The sequence below is a fragment of the Bos javanicus genome, chromosome 2 (genome assembly GCF_032452875.1).
Source record: "Bos javanicus breed banteng chromosome 2, ARS-OSU_banteng_1.0, whole genome shotgun sequence".
Taxonomy (NCBI): Eukaryota; Metazoa; Chordata; class Mammalia; order Artiodactyla; family Bovidae; genus Bos; species Bos javanicus.
The window spans coordinates 107,772,254-107,799,498 of record NC_083869.1 but is presented as its reverse complement, the minus strand read 5'-3'; the positions used below and the strand labels follow the sequence as shown (position 1 = coordinate 107,799,498).

Below are 27,245 nucleotides of genomic sequence, written 5' to 3'. Positions count from 1 at the left end.
TTAAAACAATGATATAGATGATGCTAGATCTATATTTATTGACATGAAGAGACATTCCTAATACATCATTAGGTCTAAAAAGGAAGTCACGAAACAGTATACACAGCAAAAACCTACAGACACACACACAGAGACAGATGCAGGGAGGGAGTCAGAGAGTCTAAAATGCACATACAAAAAGCATTAACAGTGATTATCTCTGAGGCATAAGATTACAGGTGATTTGCTTTTTTCTTCTGATTTGTTTGTGTTTTTTATACATTTTCCACAATAAAGAGAAATTGCCAGGATAATGTTTAAAGGAGGGCAAACTGAACTTTAGTCATGACAAGCAAGGACATGCAATGATTAAAGTGTTATGAAGTATCTTCTCCCTAGCAGACCAAGTACTAATAAATTTACATAAACCTAATCCTCACTACCATCCAGTGAGGTAAGAACTGCAGCCCCTATTGTTTAAGATTTTTTTCTTAATTGAGGCTCAGAGAGATTAAGTTATTTGCCCCCAAAGCCACCCCAACTGAAAGCATTAGTCTGGGATTTAATTCAGATCAGCCTAATTCCACGACATTCTCCAGGACATAACTCTGTGATATTTTAGCTCCAGTATCCCAGGCATTCCAGGGAAGCAGGGATGCCCAAGGAATCAACATGGACCAGAGGAAGATGATGGTAAAAAAAAATGAAGAAGATGGGAAGGACAAAACTGTATTATCCCTACTGCTCCAGGGTGAGGGGTCTCCCGTTCCCTGGAGCAGGATCTCAACCTCGGCACTGCTGATGTTTGTGTACTATAAATCTTTGTTGGAGGAGCAGGGAGTGATCTGTGCATTGCAGGATGGTGAAGAGGATCCCTTATGAAATGCAGTAACACATTATGCAGTCATAATGACAAAAATGTCCCCAGACTTGCCAAGCATCCTCAGATCACGCTTGGTTGAGAACCACTGCCCTAGAAAATTCCTATCACCACGATGACATGAAGGTGGTCCTGGAACATTGTTGGTTATTTACTGTACGTATTCACACTTCAGCCAACTATATGGTTCGCTCCCCTCATCTGTTCTCCTCAACTAAGCTTTTAGTCCTTCTATATTCCAAGATAAAACGGTTCCTTAAGACATCATTAAAGACAAATGTCCTAACTGGTGAGCCCCAAGTGACATTTGTGGCTATTACCCTGATCTCCTGAAAAAACAGAAAGTTAAGTTGCGCCCCTTCAAGAAAGGGCCCATAATGGGCCATCTGCCACACTGGGGCGGGGAGGAGGGGTGCTCATCCACACCCTCACATTCCCTGAATTAAAGGTTAAGGGAAGCTGGTTTTTTCTTGTAAATACGAAGTCATGCAGTCATTACAAGCTTGCTTGGAGATAATCAGGGCTGACACTTGCTGTACATGCAGGGTTTATTGGAGACCACCCACAAAGTCGACTCAATGCAAAATGACACTGCTAAGTAATCTAATCCCAAAATGTAGATTTCATTCCAACAAATTGCACACAAGTGGTCTCCTGCTGGTTTAACTGTTGCCTGGAAAGGCAAGCCCAACTGCATCAGTGGCAAGTGTGTTAGCACAAAGCAACCAGACCATAAACAGAATGCAAATGCCATGTCTGGGACCATAAACCTTGAATGTCCCAGAGAGAGAGGAACTCCTTTAATGTTGAATTAAAATATGATTTTCTAATGGGGGTTAAATGGGGTTGAATATACCACCTTGGTCCAAACTCATTTTCAAAGACCACAAAGAGAATAAAACAGTGAAGAAAATAGGTATTTTTCCTTTTGTATCAAAGACTCCTGCAAACTGGTTCCTGCAGGGCCATACATTCTAGGATGGACCAAAATTTGAGAGAACCAGCACCCAGACTTTATCCCCCCTCAGTAACTGTGTATCTACAGCTCCAAAACACATAGTCTCCAACCTCCAACAGAAAGAACACTTAGCCTACCTCACACCCCTTTGAAAATCAAATATATAATAAAGACTTGGTAAGAACTAAGATATATTTTAAGTCTCAGAGGGTAAAATTTGACCATGAGTTCAGTGTGAGCCAACAATTTTCCAAGGTTACCCAAAAGGTACTCTCTTGTTGTTTAGTTACTAAATTGCGTTGGACTCTTTGGGACCCCGTGGACTATAGCCTGCCAAGCTCCTCTGTCCATGTGATTTCCCAAGCAAGAATACTGGAGTGGCTTGCCATTTCCTTCTCCAGGAAATCTTCCAGACCCAGGGATCAAACCCACATCTCCTGCCTCAGCAGGTGGATTCTTTACCACTGAGCCATCAGGGAAGCCTGGTACTGTCTTAGGGTGCATTAAGAGAGCTTACTGCTCAGGTAAAAGGAGATGACAGTCTTAGAGTCAGGTGATCTGACCACATGTGGAGAACAGGCTTTCTCAGATTGATATTTTGGCCCCTTGGCATTAACTCCTTAGGCAGTAGCGCACTTCAGTGTGGGATCATCTTTGAGAAAAATCTGACCCAGGTGCTTGGTGAGGGAGGGGCCGCTGACTCGCATCCTCACCAACTCTTCTCTCTGAAGGCAGGAACCATGTCTCTTCTCTCTTCTGTCTCCTCAGTGGCACTGCAATCTGTACAAAGCTCCTTGAGGATACTCAACAAACGTCTGGTGGGTTTTCAGAGAATCCTGGCTGTGACTATGTCTCTACAGTAAGAAACCAAGTAGGAAAATAAAAATGTATGCCATTTAGATCAGTGATTTTTCAAACACTGGGTCACAACCCATTACTAGTTTGTTAAGTCAATTTAGTAAGGCTGGAACCAATAATATCTTTATATTAAAGAAAATAAAGACAAACATTCAGGGTGCATGTCCCCTGCTTTGTAAACTCCATTAGCAAACCCTGCAATCCACCTCTGGACTGTACCCCTCAGCTGAACGTGGCTCAAGGAAATCATACAACCAACACTCACAGTCTTCACATAATTCACTTTCATGACCTCTTTTGGGTCCTCCTGCTGCCTGGCCATCACATTTCTTTTCCTTGTCCATTCACTTGGCCACCCTTCTGGAGATGACATCCTCTCTCCTCAGCCTCAAGCACCTCCTCTCCCATCTCTGCTGTCACCTGCTAACCTTGCTCCCTACCTCACTGAGAAAGTCGAAGCTCTCAGAAAAGAACTGCCACAGTCACACACCTCCACTTCTACCCACCCACAGGCATCTGCTCCATAGACTATGCTTCCCACCCCTTTTCTATGGATGGACTTTGATCCTGCAGAAGACCAGCCTCTCCACCTGTACTATGGATTCCACTCAAGGATATGGCAATAACAGCCCTCCCCCCTCTCTCTCTCAAGTTAGCCAAAGTTTCCTTCTCTACTGGACTATTTCTGCTGGCATGTTATTTCTCCCATCTTAAAAAAACAAATAAATATTATAAAATTTAAAAATCTTTCCTCACTCTTATGTTCCCTCCAATTAACAAAACTCCTTGTAAGAGCTATCAGTATTCCTTTGCCAAATCCCTCCTTCTTTCTCTTGTCTACTCCTTCTAATCCAAGGATGACTCCATCGCTCCACCGAAAGTGCTCTTGTCAAAGTCACCAGGACATCCACGTGGCTGAATCAAATCCCTAGTGCTCAGTGCTTGTCCGACATAACATTGAACATGGCTGCTCCCTTCTTCCTCCTTAGAACACTTCGCTCAGTTGGTTTCCGGGGCATCACATCTGGCAGTTTTCCTCCTATCTCATCACCATTCCTTCTCATTTTCCTCCACCAGATCCTCTTGGTGTTCAAAATTTTCTCTTGATAAAAGGCCCAGGGCTCAACTCTTCTCCACATGCCCCACTACCCTGGTGATCTCATTCCATCCCAGTGGATCTCAATCCCCCACTGACAATTCCCCAGCTTTTTGTCCTCAGCTAGAACCTGTCTTGGAACTCCAGACTCATGGATCCAAATGCCTACCCAGCCAGTCCATTTGGGTGTCTAATAGACACAACCAACACCGATATCCTTATGCACTCCCACCTCAAAATCGATTCTTCCATAAAGTCTTTCCCATCCCAGTAGCTGGGAAACAGTCCTTCTAGTTGTTCAGACCAGAAACCTCTGAGGCATCCTTGACTCCCTTTCTTTCACACTATAACTCTTGTTGTTGTTCTTGCTGTTGTTGTTGTTCAGTCGCTAAGTCGTGTCTGACTTTTTGCAACTCCATGGACTGCAGCATTCCAGCTTCCCTGTCTTTCACTATCTCCTGGAGCTTGCTCAGACTCGTGTCCATTGAGTTGGTAATGCCATCCAACCATCTCATCCTCTGTCGCCCTCTTCTCCTTTTTACCTTCAATCTTTCCCAGCATCAGAGTCTTTTCCACTGAATCAGCTTATAACATCAGGCAGCCAAAGTATTGGAACTTCAGTATCAGTCCTCTCCAATGAATATTCAGGGTTGATTTCCTTTGGGATTGTCTAATTTGATCTCCAGGCCATCCAAGGGACTCTCAAGAGTCTTATCCAGCACCACAATTCAAAAATATCAATTCTTCGGTGCTCAGCCTTCTTTATGGTCCAACTCTTACATCTGTACACAACTACTGGAAAAACCATAACTCTACCTCCAACATATACTCAGAATCCAAAAGCTTCTCACTACTTGCAGCAAGACCTTCATCCTACAAACCACTATCATTGTGATCTTGGTTACTTTACTCTGCCCCCTTACTACCTAGCTCTAATGCAGCAGTCAGAATGAGTCTATTAAAACATACATCAGATCATGTGATTCCTCTGCTTAAACCACCCCCACGTACCCCCAGGAGCTCCCAGCTTACTCACTGCTGCATGAGGACACCACCTTAATGGGTTTCTTCCAAGTCTCATCAGCTATGCCCCTTACTGCATGACAGCTACAGAGATGTCACTTGTTCAAGGCTCACTGAATAGATGTCATTGATATGGACAACCTCATTATTAGGAACTGCTACAACCAGCTAATCATTTCATTCATAAACAACCAACTAACCCTCATCCTGGAATCCTTTTGACTAATCCAAGTCAGGTGTGATCCCACAACCTCTAGGTGATTGGTGGGGTACCTGATTGGCCACCCCCAAAGCCATCCATCCCTCTGGCTTCAGAGCCCTGATGTTCCAGGGTATTCCCTCCCCTGACAAATCTCCAGTCACCCATCTCCATGCAGGTGCACAGATTTGAATCTGTATCTGCAGCAGCTCCTGCTGGTATCAGCACAGCTGTTTCTTTTCATGAGCCTCTTTTGTGCAGCAATATCTGAAAAAAAAGATGAGGAGCATATTGAATTTCAGGAGATGAACCAGCTGTCTCAAGACAAAGGAGGAAGAAAAGATGACGTGGTCAATGGGACACTTGTCATGAGACTGTTGCTCCAGAAATCTGGGTCCAAGCTGGGTGTTGCACATGGCTAATCTTGCCCCTAAAATATGGATTAAGGAGGTTCTGACCATCCAGAGGCATGCTTTGCAAATATCCCCCCAAGTGTGGCATGCAAATACAGCTCAGGAGCTCAGAGTCTGAACACTGTCACCATAGCCCACTCTGGTTTCAAATTCACTTTGTTCTCTTGCTGTATTTTTTATTTTTTCCAGGTGCGGAGCTTGGTTATGAGATCACAACCTCCTCTTACTTAACAACATTATCGCCAACTATTTGAGGACCCAGTCAGCTAAATTGTCACTGGGGTTGACATGAAATTTCTTGACCTTGTAATTGCAACTATGGAGCTGTTTGTTTTTTCTGAAGTCCCCAAAACATGTGGGACAGGTATAAAGTTTCCACATAAGCCAACTTCTTTGGTTCATTCTGAACTAAACAAACAGCTTTCCACAGCTGGACCAAAAATACCATTTCAGTCCCATCTTTCTGATCTGTCCCAAGCTTAGAGATTTCCAAGATGGAATTCTGCCATCATAATATGGTAAAATCTTAAACCAATACTTCTCAATGCCAGAAAAATAGCAACCTAGCCCAGAAAGAAATCAAAGCTGCATTTCTACTAAACAAGATTGTCAACATGGTAGAAAAGAGGAGATCATTTTGTTAATGATCAAATATACTGGTTTCACCCAATCAAATTTTTGAAGCAAATAACCTTTGGACACGACTGAAGCAACTTAGCAGCAGCAGCAGAGCCTTGAACTCAAAATGGGACAATACCTTCTTCTGCCCAAATTAACCAAACAGAATTTTCAATGAAACTCCCTAATTTAATTTTAGTAGCAACAAAAACTGAGTCCTGGCCAAACCACAGGGAAGGGAGTCAGGTGTCAGAATAAAGTAAGCTCCAAACACTCAACCTTAGTTCTTGTCCTAGTATCCCCTGTCATTCCTTAGTCCAGTTGCCCCAGTTGGTTAACAAGAACCAACCAAGAGACCAAGGTCTCTGAGGGCCAGCTAGTTCCACTCAAGTTTTCAATCCAAGATTGCACTTCTTACTTGGTCATCCATCTTAAAATGCAAGCCTTTTCTCTGCATGGAATAACCAGCCAATCAAAGGGAAGGAGGAACAGTCTCCACCTTTGCTGCTACTGCTGTTGCTAAGTCGCTTCAGTCGTGTCCAACTCTGTGCGACCCCATAGACGGCAGCCCACCAGACTTCCCCGCCCCTGGGATTCTCTAGGCAAGAACACTGGAGTGGGTTGCCATTTCCTTCTCCAATGCATGAAAGTGAAAAGTGAAAGTAGCCCAGCCCGACTCTTAGCAACCCCATGGACTGCAGCCCACCAGGCTCCTCTGTCCATGGATTTTCCAGGCAAGAGTACTGGAGTGGGGTGCCATTGCCTTCTCTGCCACCTTTGCTAAAACAGCTCAAATCAAAGGTCTCACTATTAAGTGGGATCCCAGCATCATCAAAGAGTAGAAGAAGAGAAGGCTACTAAGGCTTTTAGATTGGTAAATAAAATATGGAGTGAAATCTTATATACGTATAAATGTACCTATTTACAAAATATAAATAGACCCACAGACTTAGAAAATAAACTTATGGTTACCAAAGGGGGAAAGTGTGGTGGAGGCATAAATTTGGAGGCTGGGATTAACATATACACACTATATAAAATAGATAACCACCAAGGACCTACTGTATAGTATAGGGAACTCTACTCAATATTCTGTAATAACTCAACATTCTATAATAACGAGGGAAGATAATCTAGAAAAGAATATATATTGATATAGTCAGTTACCTACATATAACCAAATCACTGGGTTATTACACGTGAAACTAACACAACATTGTAAATCAACTATACTTAAGTTTAAATATATATATTTACATATTTATGGTGAATATCCCATTAAAAAGAGGCCCCACTCTTCATATTTGAATGCCATATATATGCACTTTGTACCTAGCAATTATTCATGTTTAAAGCCATAACAATAAGTCTTTGGACTTCCCTGGTGGCTCAGCAGTAAAGAATCCACCTGCCAGTGCAGGAGATAATGATTTTGATCCCTTGGTCAGGAAGATCCTCTAGAGAAGGAAATGGCAAGCTTCTCCAGAATTCTTGCCTGGAAAATCCCATGGACAGAGGAGCCTGGTGGGCTACAGTCCACGGGGTCACAAAGACTCAGACAGGACTTAGGACCTAAACACAAACAACAACAATAAGACTTTGCATTTTTCTAGGGCTTTATAAATTTATAGTATACTTTCACACATGTTCCTGGAAAAGGGAACGGTTACCTACTCCAGTGTTCTAGCCTGAAGAATTCCATGGACTGTATAGTCCATCAGGTCACAAAGAGTCAGACACGACTGAGAGACTTTGACTTTCACTTCACACATGTTAATGTTTTTAAAATCTTATTAGATGACAAGGCAAACATTATTATCCACCCTTCATTACAGATTTAAAAAGAAGAAACTAAAGCTCAAATTTAAAGCCATGAAATTAAAAGATGCTTACTCCTTGGAAGGAAAGTTATGACCAACCTAGACAGCATATTAAAAAGCAGAGGCATTACTTTGCCAACAAGGTCCATCTAGTCAAGGCTATGGTTTTTCCATTAGTTATGTATGCATGTGAGAGTTGAACTATAAAGAAAGCTGAGTGCAGAAGAATTGATGATTTTGAACTGTGGTGTTGGAGAAGACTTTTGAGAGCCCCTTGGACTGCAAGGAGACCCAACCAGTCTATCCTAAAGGAGATCAGTCCTGAGTGTTCATTGGAAGGACTGATGCTAAAGCTGAAACTCCAATACTTTGGCCACCTGATGCGAAGAGCTGACTCATTTGAAAAGACCCTGATGCTGGGAAACATTGAGGGAAGGAGAAGGGGATGACAGAGGATGAGATGTTTGGATGGCATCACTGACTCAATGGACATGAGTTTGGGTAAACTCTGGGAGTTGGTGATGGACAAGGAGGCCTGGTGTGCTGCGGTTCATGGGGTCACAAAGAGTTGGACACGACTGAGCAACTGAACTGAACTGAAAGCTCAAAGAGATCAAGTAATTTGCCAAAAGTCACTCTATGAAGCAATTAGAGAAACCCCAGGTCCAATTCCAGGTGCCTATCTCTGCATGCTACTTCCTAAATGAGTGGATTTAGACACTTGTTCCTGGAGAAATACCAAAACATTCAAAGTTGCAACTCTGATTAATTTCATTTGTGCAGGTGGAAGGAGAATAAATACTGACTTTTCCCTTTCTGTCCCCAACCCCACCTCCATCTGACCCCCATCAAGTACAACTGTGCCTATATGACTACAACCAAAAGCATAAAACAGTCCACTGCACTGGTCCTTCTCATCAAGAACTAAATAATTCTTGCTGTTTCTCCTCCTCACCCTACTGTCACGTTACATTCTAGACTAGAAGCCCATGGAGAAGAGGGACTGGGTCATTCTTGCTTTGGGATGGTCTTCCTGCTGCTGCTGCTGCTGCTAAGTCACTTCAGTCGTGTCCGACTCTGCGACCACATAGACAGCAGCCCACCAGGCTCCTCTGTCCCTGGAGTGGGTTGCCATTTCATTCTCCAATGCATGAAAGTGAAAAATGAAAGTGAAGTTGCTCAGTTGTGTCCAACTCTCAGTGACCCCATGGACTGCAGCCCACCAGGCTCCTCCATCCATGGGATTTTCCAGGCGAGAGTACTGGAGCGGGTTGCCATTGCCTTCTCTGATGGTCTTCCTAGTAGACTTCATTTCACTTACCAACTGTTTACTAACCATCCACTCCTTATCAATCTGGAAATGTGAGAGTTTATCCTAGGGTAGAGCAAGGAACATGTTCCTTGCAGCACTATTTACAATAGCCCAGGACATGGAAAAGTCCTAGATGTCCATCAACAGATCAATGGATAAAGAAGTTGTGGTATATATAAATACAATGGAATATCACTCAGCCATAAAAAGGAATGAATCTGAGTCATGACGTGAGGTGGATGAGCAATGAGAATGACATGGATCACCTTGCTTCCTTACTAATCACCATCTACTATACTCCAAGGTTCTAACTCTCCTTTGAGAAAACATAATAAACAGAATTCATGACCACAAGGACAAAGAGAGCAGTCTATAGCTAAAGACAGCCTCTAAGTTTTGAAATTATCTATTATTTTCTATCTGGAAGATTTATACATGCTATACTCTTTGCTACTGAATATAGTGATGAGTAAAAAAAACAAGTTTTAGACCATACTCCAGGGGGTAAATTGAAGGAGGCTGCTCATCTTTAAGGCAGTTCCACGACTTGGACCAGCAGCATAGCACCTATTCAGAACACTGAAAGAGTGTGGGTGGACAGGGCACAAAGGTATAAGCTGAAAGCCAGGGCAAGATGAAATAAGAAATGTTTGGAGAGTCCATCAGTCAAAGGAAGAATTGAACACATGTGGCACCAGCCAGGCTCTTCTTTGATCTGTCCACAGCAGACATCATCAATGGACACAGCACCCTTGCACCCAGCCAGGGATTCTGACCATCCTAGATACCACACTTCAAGTGGCTACCAACATTCATTAAGAATCAGCAAGCAACATGTCACCTGCTCCTCCATGGTCCAGTGGTTAAGAATCCACCTTCCAGTGCAGGGATGCAGGGGACTAAGATCCCACATACTGCAGGGCAACTAAGCCCCAGTGCTACGACTACTGAGCCTGCCCAGCACAACTAGAGAAGCCCACGCACTGCAGCGAAGACCCCCCATGATGCAACTAAGACTCGATGCAGCCAAAAATCAAATCAATAGTTACATAATTTTCTTTTAATTTTTTTAATGTCACCTATTTAATTTGCATTTATAACCATTTCCTCTTGCTGGAAATCACATTTCGTGTATTAGGATTAAATCATGGTGCTTCCTCATACTTCTCTGATTCCAAGATTCATGATATTAGATTAGCAACCCAGTTCTGACTTTCTGGATTCCTGACCTCAATTCTTCATTGCTATCTACTCTTCCCAGTCCCCACGACCTACCCTCAGACCCTGAACTCTGACCAGGTATTCTAACCAGGGCCTGGTGACATGCCCCAACTCCTGATTCCTGTTCTGTCTGGCAGCCTTTTGCCATTCCTCCACGGACTCAAATTTACCCATCTACTCACGGCGGCTCAGTACAAAGTACCTTGTCCAGGTCAAGATTCCCTTCCACGATTGCACAACAACAGCACAAAAATCCCTGGGGAACTAAGACAAGGATGGCAGAGTGGGAAAATTCCAGACTAGTAAATGAGAAAGGGAGAAGCTAGCCCATGGGTTCACAAAATCTCCCTCAGCAATGGAGTTTATCTGCAGCTTAGGCCCCATCTTTATCCCTTCAGAGAGAGTGAGCGATTCCAGACCTGGCTTGACTTTTTCTGGTTTATGGTGAAGTTTCTGCCTTCGAGGTAAGGAGCAGATGTTTCCTAAGCTCCTAGGGATTTATCGGCCTTGTTCACACCTTCAACAGACAGTTCATTGTAGGTTTAATTTATACTGTTCTGTTTCACTGGTGGGACAATAATTCTGGCTCCATCTTAAGTCACAAAATGGCGGTGTAAAAGAAAGCCAGGCCGCGCTTCTCCAGGCTTGCATCTCTGCCTCGGCTCTTCTGTACATGTGACTCCCTTCCACTACAGTTCATATATTCTCTGAATCCATACAATAAAGTTTATCTCAGCTTTGCAATTTGTTGCCAAGCAAGGCTCAGTGGCACCGCAGGAAGATCATCAACTGGGAAGCCGGGGGTCTGGGTTCAAACCCTAGTTGTGCCAGTAAATTGCTTCCCTTCTCTGGGCCTCAGTTTATTCATCTGTGACCTGAGGAGATTGAGCTTAATGATTTATATAGAAGGTCCCTCCCAGCTGTGACATTCTATTAAACTGGAAGGTTTTGGTGAAGAGAGGCGCTTGACATCTACTCCAGCTGTACCCTCCCAATTTCCCACAATGCCCCTCTGCTCCTCCCCCTCCACTGAGGCTTAACCCGCGGAGGGAGAATCATTCCCAGCTGCTGGCAGACTAATCCAGCTGCCATGTGAGGAGTTTTGTTACGCCTATTTCACAGTGGGTCATGTCTAGTCAGCATGTATTTCCTAAGTGCCTCTGACAAGCCCAGAAAGAGGGTGGAGCCCTCTGGGGCCTCAGTGACTTCATCTGTGAAATGAAAGGCTTACAACGGTCACTGGGCTTCAGGGTGCCTCCCAGCTCTGAAGTCCCGGGATTGAAGATTCCACTGAGAGAAGGGGAAGCCCCACCCTGGGGTGGCCAACTGCCAGCCCCACCCCTGACATGGCCCAGGTCCAGCTCCATTCAAGCCTGTGCACCTGGGGCCACACGTGGGCAGAGTAACCCAAAATCCAGCTATAAGCCATTGGGAGGTGTGTGTGTGTGTGTGTGACAAATACAGTCATACCTCTAACACTTCACCACAGCTGAGTCTCAGCCCTGCCTCCTGCCCATTGCCCAGTCCCTAGACCACACTCTTCAGTGAGTGGGGGAGAAGCAGATGCATGTCTAGATGGTGTGATCTGAAGAAAGTCCCCACACACCCCACAAAACATCTCTCACAGACCTGCCTGAAATCCTCATCACAGGCACTCGGTTTCTTTGCATTCAAGCATCTTGCTTCCAGAAGTTTCCTGTTAAAGGCAAACGTGCACAAAAGTGCAACATGTACTCAGCCTTTGAGTTTCTTTTCCCCAGTGCAACCGTCTCCTCACTAACCTTCACCAGTTCCCGTCACCACTCCCCAGACCCCCCAAAACATCTGACAAACAGAAAAACTTCCCCCACCAGGACAGAGGCATGAAACCCAAATTTATGAAGAAAAAGCTAAATAGGGATGAGTAAACAGACATTCTGCCTGACTTCATCTGATTTATTTTACACTCTTTACAACTAGTGACAAAAAAAAAAAAAAAGCCCTGGAGAAGGAATTAGTTGGAGGAGAAGAGAAGGGTAAGGGATCACTTAAGAGCGATTTTCAAACCCACTGCGTTATTAGGGTTTTTATGAAATAAAAGTTCTCACTTAGAAGCGTCATAAAGCCACATCACTGTTTGTTTGACTTGGCTCCGTGTACCTCTCCTTAGATTACTGCACATGTTTATTATTTAAATTTGAAAGAAAAAAATTAATTTTGAGTGGATAAGTTTTGAGGGATAAGTGTAGATACACAGATGGAAACCACAGATATAAAGAATTAGGATTCACTCTCTACCCTCCCCACAGAGGCCAGAAGAGAAAATGCCTTCATCCTGGATTGAGCAGGCTCTAGCCTGTGGAAGACTTGCCTAAAGAGAGAGTTTTTAAGTCTGAGAGAGAGAATTAACGGAAATTGTGCGGACATTTCTTTTCCCTTTAAATATTCTTGAAAGAGAATCTGTTCCCATTTGTTATGGACTGAATCATGTCCCCCCAAAAAATTCATAGGTTGAGGCCCTAATCCTCGATGTGATTGTACTTGGAGATGGGAGGTAACTAAGGTTAAATGAGGCTGTAAGGGTGGGACCCTAATCTTATGATGTCCTTGTAAGAGGAAGAAACACCAAAGAGTTCTCTTTCCAAGTATGCACAGAAAAGAGACCATGTTGCAGACACCATGAGAAGGCTGCCATCTACAAGCTAGGAGGAAAAGTCTCACTAGAAACCAAATTTTTCAGAACCTTGATCAGACTTCTAGACTCCCAGAACTGTGAGAAAATATGTGTTAATTGTTTAAGCCCCCCGGTCTGTGGTCCCTGGTTATGGCAGACCGGGTGACTAATATGTTTCTGTCTAAGGAAAGGGGACAAACTGGGTCAGTCCATAAATGGGGATGAACTCCTTTTCTAGACACTGGGTTTCGGAAAGTAAATACGATAGTGTTCCCAGCAGTGTCCTCACAATACCTCGAGCCAGTTGGTTCTAGAATCCACATCCTTTTTCCTAACACACTGCCTCCAGACCTACATAGCTGTGCCTTCCTCAGAGTGGGGAGAAGCAGGGCTCATCATCTGGGTGAGGAAGGCAGGGGGTGAATGATTCTCCTTTCCCTCCCAAGTGTTGCCTCAGCAGGTGCAGTGCCATCGAGTCCAGATTTGCCTGTCAGGAAAGAAGAGGGTGATGCTGTGGAGAGAGAGGAAACAGTCATCGTCCTTCCCAAACCCGAGGAGGCCGGGCAGCCCAGATGGGCCTGCAGACCTGGAGGAGCTTCTCAAGCCAAAAAGGACCAGTAAAGAGTCTGATGCCTTGGGGGAGGGACAGTGTCAGCACAGTGACCCTCAGGAAGCCACAGGGAGCAGAAAGAGGAAAATGGGGGATTTTCAAAGGAAATTTGCACTCAGTTCAGTTCAGTTCAGTTGCTCAGTCGTGTCCGACTCTTTTCGATCCCATGAGTGGCAGCACACCAGGCCTCCCTGTCCATCACCAACAGTGTGGGCTTAAAGAAAGGAATCAGACTGTGCCTGAAAGCTGGGACAACTTGCCTGTCTTTTGAGCAAACTCTGGCTAAAATTAAGACCAGAAATCTGTACTTGATTAAAAATAAAACCTTTGTTTCAAAGTTTTTGAAGGAGGAGAAGAAGGAAATCAGGCTATTTTTCTCTTTTTACCCAGTAAATATTTGCTTCAAAAAATTCCAAAATGTATCATTGCCAAAATAAGGTGATGTGTACCAAGAAAGACTAAAGTACATTGGTACTAAGAGGGCCTTAGCAGCTGGAGTGCTGGTGAGGCGGCAGAATAAAGGGCTTCATTTGTGGTGTTTGCCAGTTTCTGTGTTGTAAATATTCTCACCAAGGCTGATTTCAAGCTACCAATGGTTTAAAAATCAGCTTGCAAAATTCCTGCCTGTTTATCCACAGTCTCTGACCAGCCAGCACCATCTGGCTCAGGTAGATTTCTACTAGAAGGTATGCCAAGCAGGAAGGTAGCAGGCAGCCAGGCACAGAACCAGCTGGGAAGGTCAGAGGTCCTATGAACAGAGAGAGGAGGACCCCAAAGGATGATGTCAAGAACACGGGGAGATTCTTCTCTCTGGGATGCGTCATCTCACAGGCATTAATGGAGATCCACTGTCATGGCCATCCTCTCCTCAGAAGGGGCCAGTGCACTTTCTCATCCCCTGGACACTGCAAGCATACTACCCGGGGTCCAAGGGAAGAGCAGCAGCCACAGATAATCCCCCAAACCCATCACATTTTGAAACTTCCAAATGCCAACAAGAACTTTTACTGGCATTTACAGAAAGAAAGAAAATAAATGTAAGGAGGGAAGGAATTCAATTTAGAAAAGATTTTTCACTAACCATTGTGAAACCAATAAACCCAGATTTCCCAAGGACCCCAAGAAAACGCCTTTGTACAGTCACTCAGTTGTATCCACCTGTTTCCAACCCCATAGACTGCATCACGCCAGGCTTCCCTGTCCTTCACCACCTTACAGAGTTTGCTCAAACTCATATATTGAGTCAGTGATGCCATCCAACCGTCTCATCCTCTGTTGCCCCCTTCTCCTCCTGCCTTCAATCTTTCCCAGCATCAGGGTCTTTTCCAATGAGTCAGTTCTTCCCATCAGGTGGCCAAAGTATTGGAGCTTCAGCTTCAGCATCAGTCCTTCCAATGAATATTCAGGACTAATTTTCTTTAGGATTGACTGGTTGGATCTCCTTGCAGTCCAAGGGATTCTCAAGAGTCTTCTCCAACACCACTGTTCAAAAGCATCAGTTCTTCAGCACTCAGTCTTCTTTATGGTCCAACTCTCACATCCATACATGACTACTGGAAAAACCATAGCTTTGACTATATGGACCTTTGTTGGCAAAGTAATGTCTCTGCTTTTTAATACACTGTCTAGGATTGTCATAGCTTTGTTTCCAAGGAGCAAGCATCTTTTAATTTCATGGCTTCAGTCACCATCTGCAGTGATTTTGGAGCCCCCCAAAAATAAAATCTGTCACTGTTTCCATTGTTTCCCCATCTATTTGCCATGAAGTGATGGGACTAGATGCCATGATCTTAGTTTTTTGAATGTTGAATTTTAAGCCAGCTTTTTCACTCTCTTCTTTCACCCTCATTAACAGACTCTAGTTCCTCTTCACTTTCTGCCATAAGGGTGGTGTCATCTGCACACAGCCTTGTCTAACTCAATGAAACTATGAACCACGCCATGTAGGGCCACCCAAGATGGATGGGTCATGATGGAGAGTTCTGACAAAACGTGGTCCACTGGATAAGGAAATGGCAAACCACTTCAGCATTCTTGCCTTGAGAATCCCATGAATAGTATGAAAAGGCAAAAAGAAAATGCCTATTTCCCCCATAAAGTGAGGAAGAGAAAAGGAATTCCTGACATCCACTTTGGATTTGGCCAGACATGTGCTGAGTGTGTCTGCACCCCGCTCCCTTGTCCTCTCTCCCCACCCCCAGAACAAGGCAACAGGACAAAAGAATTCCAATCCCATCACTTTCTTACCCTTGACCTTCTGTAGATGAGTCCTACCAACCGACGCATACGCTGGACACTTACGAAGAATCCACTTAGAATTTCATTCTATTATCCAGTGTTAGTCTTCAAATGAACTACAGACATATGCTTTTGTTTCCAAAACAAAACAAAAAGCAGAAGCCAGGACTGGGATTCATTTCTCTCCAATTTACCTTCCAGTACCTGGCACTGGGCTCCATGCTTGGTCAATATTCAATACATCATCATCCTATTTAATTCTCCCTTTTTCCCCTGAAAGCGCTCACCAGGCGATTCTCTCTAAGGGTTTATGCCAGTCACCTCCAGGGGGTTATGACAACTACTCTTTGATCCATGAATCAGAATTTGAACTGGCACTAGTAAGCACTGAATAATACTTAATGTTGTGGATTAACTAAAGAATAGAATTACTATATATAGCCAAAAGGTTCTTATCGTATGTATGCAAGTTATCTACTCAAGAGAAGTGAAAGTGAAATGTTAGTCACTCAGTCGTGACTCAGTCCAACTCATTTCTACCCCCATGGAATGTAGCCTGTCAGGCTCCTCTGTCCATGGGATTCTCCAGGCAAGAATACTGGAGTGGGTTGCCATCTTCCTGACCCAGGGAGTGAACCCATGTCTCTTACATCTCCTGCATGGGCAGAGAGGTTCTTTACCACTAGCGCAACCTGGGAAGCTCACTGGAGTGGGTAACCATTCCTTCTCCAGGGGATCTTCCAGACCCAGATTGCAGGCAGATTCTTTACTATCTGATCCATCGGGGAAGCCCCATTTAAGAGAACACGTAGATAATATAGTTAAACAGTGCATATATAAGAAGATACAGATGGTATGAATGATGCATATATTTCCACCAGCCCTCTGGCTGTGCTTCCAGCTGAAAACTCCTGAATTTCCTTGGACTAAGAAAACACAGCTAAAAAGCCATTTGTTGGGAACGATAAAGGAGAAAGGGTGACCTCTGCTGGTGGAATGAGCCTTTTTAAATCTGGTTCTTTCCCCCAACTTTGCAAAGAAAAGAAGTGAGCAAAGAGCTGGGAGAAGGTAAGGGTGTGACCACGTCCTCTCTGAACAAATGATCATTTTTTCCACTCTAGTCATTCTTACAATCTCTTCAGAAAAAGATCGTGGTTTGTGTGGTTCAAGAAGTCTAACAGGACTTCCCTGATGGCTCAGTGGTAAAGAATCCACCTGCCAATGCGGGAGACATGGGTTTGAGCCCTGGTTCAGGAAGACCTCACATGCCGCAGAGCAACAGGGCCCATGTGCCACAACTATTGAGCCTGGGCTCTAGAGTCTGTGCTCCGCAAAAAGAGAAGTCATCATACCACAACGAAGAGTACCCCCCATTCACCGCAACTAGAGAAAAGCCCACACAGCAACAAAGACCCAGCACAGCCAAAAATAAATAATTTTTAAAAAAGAAGAAGAATCTGTAATGATGTGTAGAAATGAGATTCAACAAGGCTTTTATTGTGTTTAACAATCATTCTCTAGAAAAAAAAAATGAACACTTTTATTTGGAACTCAGTAATTTGTTTTCTTTCTTTCTCTTTTATTTTTTTACATATTTCGTTAATGAAATGAGGAATTTGCGATCGATTTTGAAATGTAGGGACTAATTAGAATAAATGAAAGCACAGTCCCCAAATGTCTTATTAAGGTTTACATTTATTTGTCAGATAAATACACATTTTAGGAACTGCAAATTAAACATGTTCAAATAGTATCTACATCTTACAACTTGATGCTTTATGAAAAACTTGAAACAAGTTACTTTGCTTTAAAGTTCAGCAGTGCTCAAAACCAAATCATTTCCATAGCTCCCTCATTATGCGGCCTGATTTTGCCTCTCTGAGAATCTTTCATCACCTTTGACAAGCAAAAAGCCTGTGTTGTGCTACCAGCTTTCTAATAGTCTTCAATTCTTAGTCAGACTTTCCCTGATCATAGACGCCACTTTGGTCTTTAGCTTTGCCAAGTTTAAAGCCAAATACTTCAAGTTTTCTGGAGAAAAGCGAGGCAGGAGCCTTTTCAACTCCTAATTTTTTTAATGGTCTAAGGCTGCTGCACATGTAATTATTATGTATGTGTAATCAGGCTTGTTGGAGGGAGGAAACGGAACAGGGACGCACAGGCAAGCAGACTCATAATCCCATTCAGAATTAGATAAACTGGATTATATCTGGGGGGAATCGTATATCTTTGGGGAACCATAACAATAAAAGACATCAGTATGCTGTATAAGGGAATACACGCTCTAGCCTTACCAATAAATTTTAATTTCAGATTAAATAAAGTGTTCATTTAAATGCACGTTTATAGGCCTTACGTAATCAAAAATCGGACGTAATCAAAAATCGGGTTTTTCTCAGATGCTTTTCTTAAGGCAGCATACACGCCTTCCCACGACTGTCAGGCTGATGAGACACCGACTATTTTTCGGTCAACACCTCTTTGGAAACCTGGCAGAGAGGACAGAGGAGGGGAAAGAGTAAACAATATTAATTACCGGGGCTGCTGTCCTGGGCCCAGACTGGAATGAGAGAGAACAGTGGCAGAAATAATTCAGATGGGCTTCATTCTCAGTCCCTCACCTCCTTGTTTCTTTATATCATACAGTAAATGTATTCATTCTTTGCTAAGTATACTAAAGAGATCTGAAATTCTTTGAAGGCAACATTTTTTGTTTTGTTTTATATGGAAAAGAATGTAGATACTGAATTAAGAAATTAGTAAGTACTAATCAGTGTGCATTCAAGATTTTTTTAAACAAACATAAGACTAAAAACTCAAGCAGTTGGATTTAATATAAATAATAGAAATATGAATAATGGAGGAAATATATTCCCCAAACTATATATATATATATATATATATATAGTTTTCTTAACAAAAGAACCCTTTACAAGTATAATCTTTAATACGAGCATTCAATAAACAACCGTCAATTAGCTAATCTGTAGAAGTGCGCAAGTCATTTCCCTCATTTGACTGCTCTTTATTAAGCACCTGTGGTATGTCACACACTGTGCTGGGCATTAGGAAGACAGTAGCTAATAAAGTCAGACATCTTCCCAGTCTTTCCAGAAGTTTGTAATATCATGTAGAAGCCAGACATCAGTCAGCTATTCATACCAGTAAATATAAAATTACAACAGCGATGAGTGCTACAAACTAGAGGTAGATGGTGCTAGTAGAGCATTGTTTTTCTTAAACAAGAATTCTGTTTCCATCTGCATAGTAGCCAAATTCAACTTTTTTGAAAAGCTCAAACCAAAGAACTAAAATCAACATTTTATAGGCACAACATGACTCAACCAACTCTGAAGTATTTGGTCAAAAAGGTGCCTGATTCAATTTAAATATATTTATTCAGCATCTATGCTGTATAGAGCAGTGCTTCTCAAACTTTAATATGCATGGAAATTACTTGAGGGGAATTGTCCAAACACAGATTCTGAGTCTGTAGGTCCAGTCTTAGGTGAGGCCTAAGACTCTGCATTTCTAACAAGCCGCCAGGTAATGCTGATAATTCCAGTCTGTTGATCAGACCCTGAGTAGCTCCAGTTCAGGCCAAGATTCTGAACTAACATGACTGCTGGATCCTCACTTCTACAGCCATTCCGTTCTCCAGGGCATCTTCTCCACCCAGGGACTGAACCTGGGTCTCCTGCCTTACAGGCAGATTCTTTACTGTCTGAGCCATCAGGGAAATCCTCCTCAACTCCATTGCCCCTTCCCTACCAACTCCACAAGAACAGAAGAGTAAAGAGAACATTGTAAGAAGCTTCTGAGTTTACTCGACTGTTTTGGTCTGGTGTTGTGGAGTAGTGGGCTTTATCCTGGGGCAGGACACAGCCCAACAAGGTTAAGGAAGAATAAAATAGGAGAACTGGTGGAATTCTGTTACTGCTTCCCCCAATCCTCCTTTCATCACGTTGCAGCAAACGGAGCCTGCCCTCCTCCAGGAAGACATAGGAATCTGGTGCAAATGTCCTCAGGAGAAAAAAAAAAAAAACAGAAAAACCAGGGGAAACCAGATAACTCTCAAAAGTTATTTCCATATCCCTTCTCTTTCAAATACCCAGGGCTGGAGAATTACAGGGTTCCCAGGTGGCGCTCGTGGACATAGACATACATCCATCATGGACAGAGAATATAGACAAACTGGACGTAGAGAAACAATGCAGGAGACATAAGAGACGTGGGTTCAGTCCCTGGGCGGGGAAGATCCTCAGAGGAAGGGCATGGCAACCCACTCCAGTATTCTTGTCTGGAGAATCCCAGGGACAGAGGAGTCTGGCGGGCTACAGTCCATGGGGTCACAAAGAGTCAGACACGACTGAAGCAACTTAGCATGCACACATGAAGAATTACAATCTAGTCCTGATGACAGGTGTCAAACCTGCCTGTCTGTTGAAATCACCTGGGGAGCTTTAAAAGCGTTACCGCTTGGATTCTGCCTCCAAGGGTTCCAACGAAATTGGTCTGGAGCATGGGCTAGGCAGCAGGGCTTTTAGAAACTTCCCAGGTGATTTCGATGTACTGCCAAGATTCAGAACCACGGAATTCTGAGTTTCCTGTGAATGTGCTTCTCTCTCGGGGACAAAAGATGAAGACCTGACCAGAAGGCATGTTTTGTGGGGTAAGTAGAACTGGATATAGCCTTCTGATGTCAGAGTTCTAGACCCTGGAGCTCATCTACCCCTAATTCTCTGAGCTCACTGGGGGTTTACTTTTCCCAATAGGCATTGCCTGACAGAGTACCAGTGTCCTAGAAAAAGAAATGAGCACATAAAACAAAATAACAAGATATCTGAGGAGGACAGTTATTTCAAAATGAAAATAATCTCCTGGAATACACATTCCAATAGAAGTAGAAATATTAAAATATTTGGGTCAAGTGTTTTTAGTCAGTCTGATCAATAATGTATCCTATATCCTGGGTCCTATAAAATATGCAAGAAAGAATTAATAATAATAAGCAAGAAAATGTAAAAAGAATCAAACAGAAATATCAGTAATAAATATAGTAATAGAAATAAAAACAGGCCAGAACTGATACTGCCTAAAAATAGCAATGCAATGAACATGAACTTGGGCAAAGTCCAGGAGATGGTGAGGGATGGGAAGGCCTGGTGTGCTGCAGTCCATGGGGTTGCAGAGTCAGACATGACTGGGTGACTGAACAGCAACAACAACAATAAAAATAACTTAGTGAATTGGGAGACCTGAGTGAGGAAATAGCCCAGAAGGAAGAACATAGAAGAAAGAAATAGATAACATAAAGGAAAAGCTAAAGATAAGGAAGATAGACATAGAGTACTAACATCTAGATAATAGGAACTCCATTAAAAGAGAAAAAAATGGAGAGGAAGAAATATTTAAGGACTTAACGGAGATCAGTTTTTCTGCCTTAAAATATATCTGTGTGTATTCCAGAAAACATATAGAGACATAATAATAAAATTTAAGAATTTTTTAAAGTTCTGAAAGTTTATCATAGAAAGAACAGATCACATACAAAAGAACAAAAATCAGATTGATGTCAGCAATACTAAATGCAAAAACAAAAAAAAGAAGAAGCAATGTTTTCACAAAATTGAAGGAAATAGAAAACCTGGGTCTCTCACATTGCAGGCAAATTCTTTACCATCTGAGCCGCCAGGGAAGCCCAAAATAGAACACAGAATCTAATATTTTACACTCAACCAAACCTAATATTTATATTCAAACATTTGAACCAAATAAAAATATTCTCAAGCACACAAGATATGCTGCGGAAATATGTGCATTATAAATAATTTTGGTTGAAGTACTATGGGAGAAAAATCTAAGAGATTCTACAAGGGATTTTTAGAACAAGGATGTTCAAATACCTTAATAAACTTTCTTATTGCTTAAAAGAGTAAGAAAAAGCAAGCTAAGATCAAAGAAAAAGAGAAATTACATCTATAACAGTCTACAATTAAACCCTAGATTATATTAGCATGATAGGGGGTGGACAGAGGAGAGAGCAGGAAATCCTAAATTTTCACCTTAGGCAAAATTAGGGAATTACAGTTATATCATTAGGAAGAAATTTAAGGAAGGAAATTCCCTGGTGGTCGAGTGGTTAGGACTCACTGCTTTCACTACCGGGGCCCAAGTTCATCCTGGCATTGGGGAACTAAGATCCTGCAAGCCCGGAGACATGGTCAAAAAGAATTTAAAAAGTAAAGAAGATAAGAAGAAAGTCTTGTAAACAGTGATGCAAGTTGAAAAATTAAGAGGATAAAATTAGGTCCGTGTGTGTCATTTATTCTAACAAGTGTAGATGGACTGAGCTCACCAGTTAAAGACTGAGAGATTGAATTTATCTTTTAAATTCTGATATGTGCCATTTACAAGAGATATTAGTGGTAAAGGATCTGCCTGCCAGTGCAGGAGAAGTAAGAGACTCTGGTTTGATCTCTGGGTGGGGAAGATCCCCTGGAGGAGGGCATGACAACCCACTCCAGTAGTCTTGCCTGGGAAATCCCATGGACAGAGGAGCCTCGCAGGCTACTGTCCATAGAGTCACAAAGAGTTGGACACGACTAAAGTAACTTAGCATGCACACATACATCAAACATAAGAATATGCAAAGACTGAAAGCAAAAAATAGAAAAAGACACATTAGACAAATATTAACCAGAAGAAAGCTGATTTAGCTATATTGATTCCAGGAAATACAGTCTTTAAGTAAAGAACAATATTAGAAATGAAGAGAGTTCCCTAGGACACAGCCATTCCACTCCCAGCTATAAAGCCAAGGAAAAAGTGTACACGTGAGCAACGGATGAGGTAGACAGATTCTAAGTGGCCCCCACTATTCCTCCTCCAGTACTTGTATCCCTGGGCAATGTCTTCCCTTGAATGTGGGCAGGACCCACACTTGCTTTGAACCAAGAGAAAAGGGCACAGGTGATGGTATATCACTTTAGCAATTATGTTACATAAGGCTGTAATGTTTGCCACGCAGGCAGATGCTTTCCCTTGCTGGCTTTGGAGCAGTGACCCTGATGGAGAAGACTCAAGGGTGAGAGGGCTGGCAGCCAGCAAGACATGAAGCCCTCAGTCCAACAACCTGCACCTAAATCCTGCTGGCAACCACAGGAGTTTAAAAATGAATCCTTCCCCAGTCACACCCTAAGATTAGCCCAGAGCCTTGGACAACTTGGCTGCAGTCTTATGAGGACTGGAAGTGGAAGACCCAGCTAAGCCATACCTCAGTTCTCAACTCCCAAAGACTATGAGATAATGAATGTGTGCTATTTTAAGTCACTAAGTTTTTGGTAATATCGTTACACAGGAATTGATAACTAACACAGCAAGAGACATAAGAATGTCAGTGGTAAAGCAAAACAATTTAAAAAGTCTGGAAACAGCCAAATGCCCATCAGTAGGAGAAGAGATGAATAAACCATGGTATATTAACCTGCTAGAATATTACATTCACAGCCAGATGTGAAAATACAGATAAATCTTAACAATAAGAAACTGAGCTTGGGAAAAAAAATTAGCTTAGTATGATACTCTTTCATAAAATTTAAAACAATTAAATCAATCTATTTCAATATAACTGCTTAAATCAAAAAACAATTAAAATAAAAAACATACATTACTTATAAACTTAAACATAGAAATCTCTGTAAAATTAAAGATCTTATAAAGTTAAACATTAGCTTACCAGATGATCCAACAATACCACTCCTAGGTATTTATGCAAAAGCAGTGAAAACACACATACACACGAAATTATGAATGCTCACAGCAACTTTATTCATAATTGCCCAGAATTAGAAACAATCCCAATGTCCTCTAACTGGGGAATGGAGAAACAAAGTGCAGTACATGTGCCCAAGACGGGTCAATACCAAATGCACGACACTCAGTGAAAGAAGCCAGATTCAAGAGATGACATGCTATAAGACTCCATGTATACAGTTTTCTGGAAGAGGCAGAATTACGGAGATAAGAAGTTGATCAGTGGTTGCCAGGGACTGGAAGTAGAAAGAAAGAACTGACAACAAAGAGACACCAGGGAACTTTCTGGGGTAAGGAAGCTGTTATATATGTGGATCTGGGTGGTAGTTATAAAGCTGTATTCATTTGTCAAAACTCATAAAACTATACACTAAAAAGGGTGAACTTTACTGTGTGTAAATTATTCCTCAAATATATATATACATCCAGATCCATCCCTGTTCTGCCCTCCAGTCCTTCCTTCTTTCCTTCTATAAGAACAAAATGAGAAATTGTGTCACTGAAAATATTATGGTTAAAGCTATTGTAAAGAATAACCTTGAAAGGGGACTGGGAGAAGAGGAGTAAGAGCTTCAAAAATCAAAGTGGTGTATATAAAAAGAATGCAGGAGAAGAAAGGAGTGAAATTTACTTCCTTTGCCTTTGTTGACGGGAACGTTTCTGACTTATTTTTACTATAGTAAACTCATTTTGCTCAAGGCAGGGAATTACTAAGTCTTTGTTCAACCACCAGCAATACAGAGGACCCCTCCCCACAGCGACAGCCCTGTTTGGTCCAGATTCTCTTTGCCTTGGAATGTCCCGATAAATGGCCCATTAGCAGCCCACAAAGAGATTAAGAAACAATTCTATTTAAGAGAATGCACAGTTTAACAAAAAAAAAAAAAAACGATCCTAGAGTCAGAGTGTTCTGCTTCTGCTATCTTTTAAGAACCAAAGGAGCAGGGGTTTTGAGGTCACAGTCAGCCTGACCATATTTTGCCCTTATCTCCCTATTTTCTACTCCATAATGAAATTTAAATAGCTTGCTATCACTAAGTAAATAATTGGCGCCATAACAGCCTTCTGGAAGCTTTTAATTGTGTCAAACCAGCTCTTCAATTCTAAACATTCCTGACGACCAAATGATATTTAGAGCTTTGGGTATCTTCTTAGCAGATGGAGATAGGAAGGCAAAATGGGATAAGAAAGCCGAAACTCCCCGTTAATCAGGGTAGTGCTCCTTTATTCAAAGATCATAAAATGCCTGAAATAAAGTCTTTAACTTGGTGGGGGATGGGGGAGGGCCTGACTGAGAAGCGGAAAGTCTGGGTCTTACTTAGCCCCTTTTGGGCTCCTGCTCAGCTGTATGATTTGAAACAGGCACTCAATAATCTCTTTGGATTTCATTTTCCTCCTGTGTACGCCTGATTCTGCAGCCAGGGTTTCCCCTCCCCCAATGTCCCAGGTCAGGTGCTCTAGTGGGCAACAGGCTTACCCCGAAGTTCCGGAATGGGAACTCTCCATTCACCTCTACAACTCTGTGTCTGGAGATCCCCTTTGGTCTTGCCAGGGTTTTAGGGCCATTGTAGAGAAGCACTCTCACAGGGTGGCCAAATTATGTGGCTTTCAAGAAAGACTCCAGGCTACTGCTGCCAGCCCACGGTAACCCAAGATAAAGGGTTACCCTGGACAAAGGTTTCCATCAGAAGTACAATTGGAAACACCAGGCGAAACAAATCAAACAGATTTCTTTACTGCGGGATTCCCAGAGCCTTTGTTTGTGCATGTGCTTGACCAAGACATCTCTCTTTCAAGGATCAACACACTCAGGGCTGGAATGCTCAGTTCCAAATTTAGGATACTATCTGCTCATATTTTATGCATTATTCTCTTATCAGGAGGTATTCAATCCTGACTGTAGAATAGCATCACAGGGGCCTCAGCTCTAGAGATGTGGCTTTAATGGTCCGAGGGGTGGGACATGGGCACAGACAGGTGTTTATTTCAGCTCCCCTAGTGATTCTAATGCAACTCACTCAGGGAGCATGGGAAGGTGCCTCCTTTCTCATGCCTATTGTGGTGCATTAAGAGGGAGCACATCCCCATCCCGAGGTCAGTGCTTGAGAGCAAACCCAAAGAAGCATTCATCTCTCCACCCAGAAGCTACACTACAGGATCCAGAGCCTCCTTGGGAAACTGAATGAATTTCAGCATTTCTTAGCAGTCAGTCACTCACTCAGGACTCTAGTCCTAATCATCTCTTTTAAAACCCTGTGGATTTTTCCTTTCAAAATGGAAATAACCTTACTGATTTTCTAGTTGTAAATTTAATGTCTGCTCATCGCAGTGGGGTAAATATATTTTTATTATATTTGAGGCAAAAAATAATTGTTCTTAAACCTCCCCCCTGCCCCTGCACCGTGAATATTGTATGCTTACTTCTAGATCTTTATGTGTTTTTTTAATTATTTTGTAATCTGGTTTTTTACTTATCAATATCTCTCATTAATAACTAAAGGGGCTTCCCAGGTGGCACTAGTGGTAAAGAACCTGACTGCCAATGCAGGAGACATGAAGAGGGGTGGGGATTTGATCCCTGGGTCGGGAAGATTCCCCTGGAAGAGGGCATGGCAACCCACTCCACTGTTCTTGCCTGGAGAATCCCCATGGACAGAGGAGCCTAATGAGCTACAGTCCATGGGGTCACAAAGAGTCAGGCACGACTGAAGCTACTTAGCACTCAGGCACATCTAATATATCATTCCATCCCAATATATTCTTATTCGCTAGCTCTTGAATATCTTCTCATCTCAATATAAATAAAACTGCACCACCCTTTTTCTTTTTTTTTGGCCTCACTGCACAACTTGTGGAATCTTAGTTCCTTGACCAGTGATTGAACCTGAATCCTTGGCAGTGAAAGCTCGGAGTCCTAACCACTAGACAGGAAATTCCTTGCACCATCATTTTTAATGACCCTATCATATTCTGGGTATACCATAAATTATTTAACTGATCCCTGTGTTAAGCAACTCTAGAGTTTACCATCAATGAAGGGATAGATGTCTTTGCACATGTATCTGATTGGTTCCTGAGAATAAATTTCTTCGTAGAATTGCTTCCTCAAGTCCCCAGTCAGCTGAACCCACTCGGCTAGGCTTCCATGTCCACTTACCTGTCCAGGAGAGCTGAATCCCCTCTTGTTTCCCCATCCCTAACCCCATCCACCCTTCTACACTCTCTGGCCTTGTTCACAAAGTATTTTCTGTCTGCTGTTGGTCCAAGTCCCTCCACTTTTATCAAATCTCCTTCAAGCTTTATCTCTTAAAGCCAGTGTTTTACTTTAGAAAGCCTCCTTGGTTCTGTGCAAATCTCCCCTCTCCTTGGATCAGTCTGGCTCAGTTCAGGCTGGCCGTGTCATCTCCCAGCAGAGGTCACCAAATCCTCTTTTAAGGAACCAGGGAGGAGGCAGCAAGCTGAGGCTGACCACCCTGGAAAGCTCCCCCACCCCCCAGCACCTCCTCTGCATCCCTCAGCAGCACTTGTCACTCTGTGTCTCTTTTGTTTACA

The 27,245-nt window shown here is 42.7% G+C and overlaps 1 long non-coding RNA gene across 2 annotated transcripts; it reads right to left on the bottom strand.

The window, feature by feature from the left end:
* Positions 1-27,245, bottom strand: LOC133229639 (uncharacterized). Of its 2 annotated transcripts, none has more exons than XR_009730594.1 (4): positions 26,851-27,245; positions 18,252-18,367; positions 5,158-5,260; positions 1-2,671 (listed from the first exon to the last, which is right to left on the bottom strand). It is a non-coding gene; the product is annotated as an uncharacterized LOC133229639 (long non-coding RNA). The 2 variants fall into 2 exon arrangements; XR_009730591.1 differs by lacking the exon at positions 26,851-27,245 and adding an exon at positions 23,617-24,530.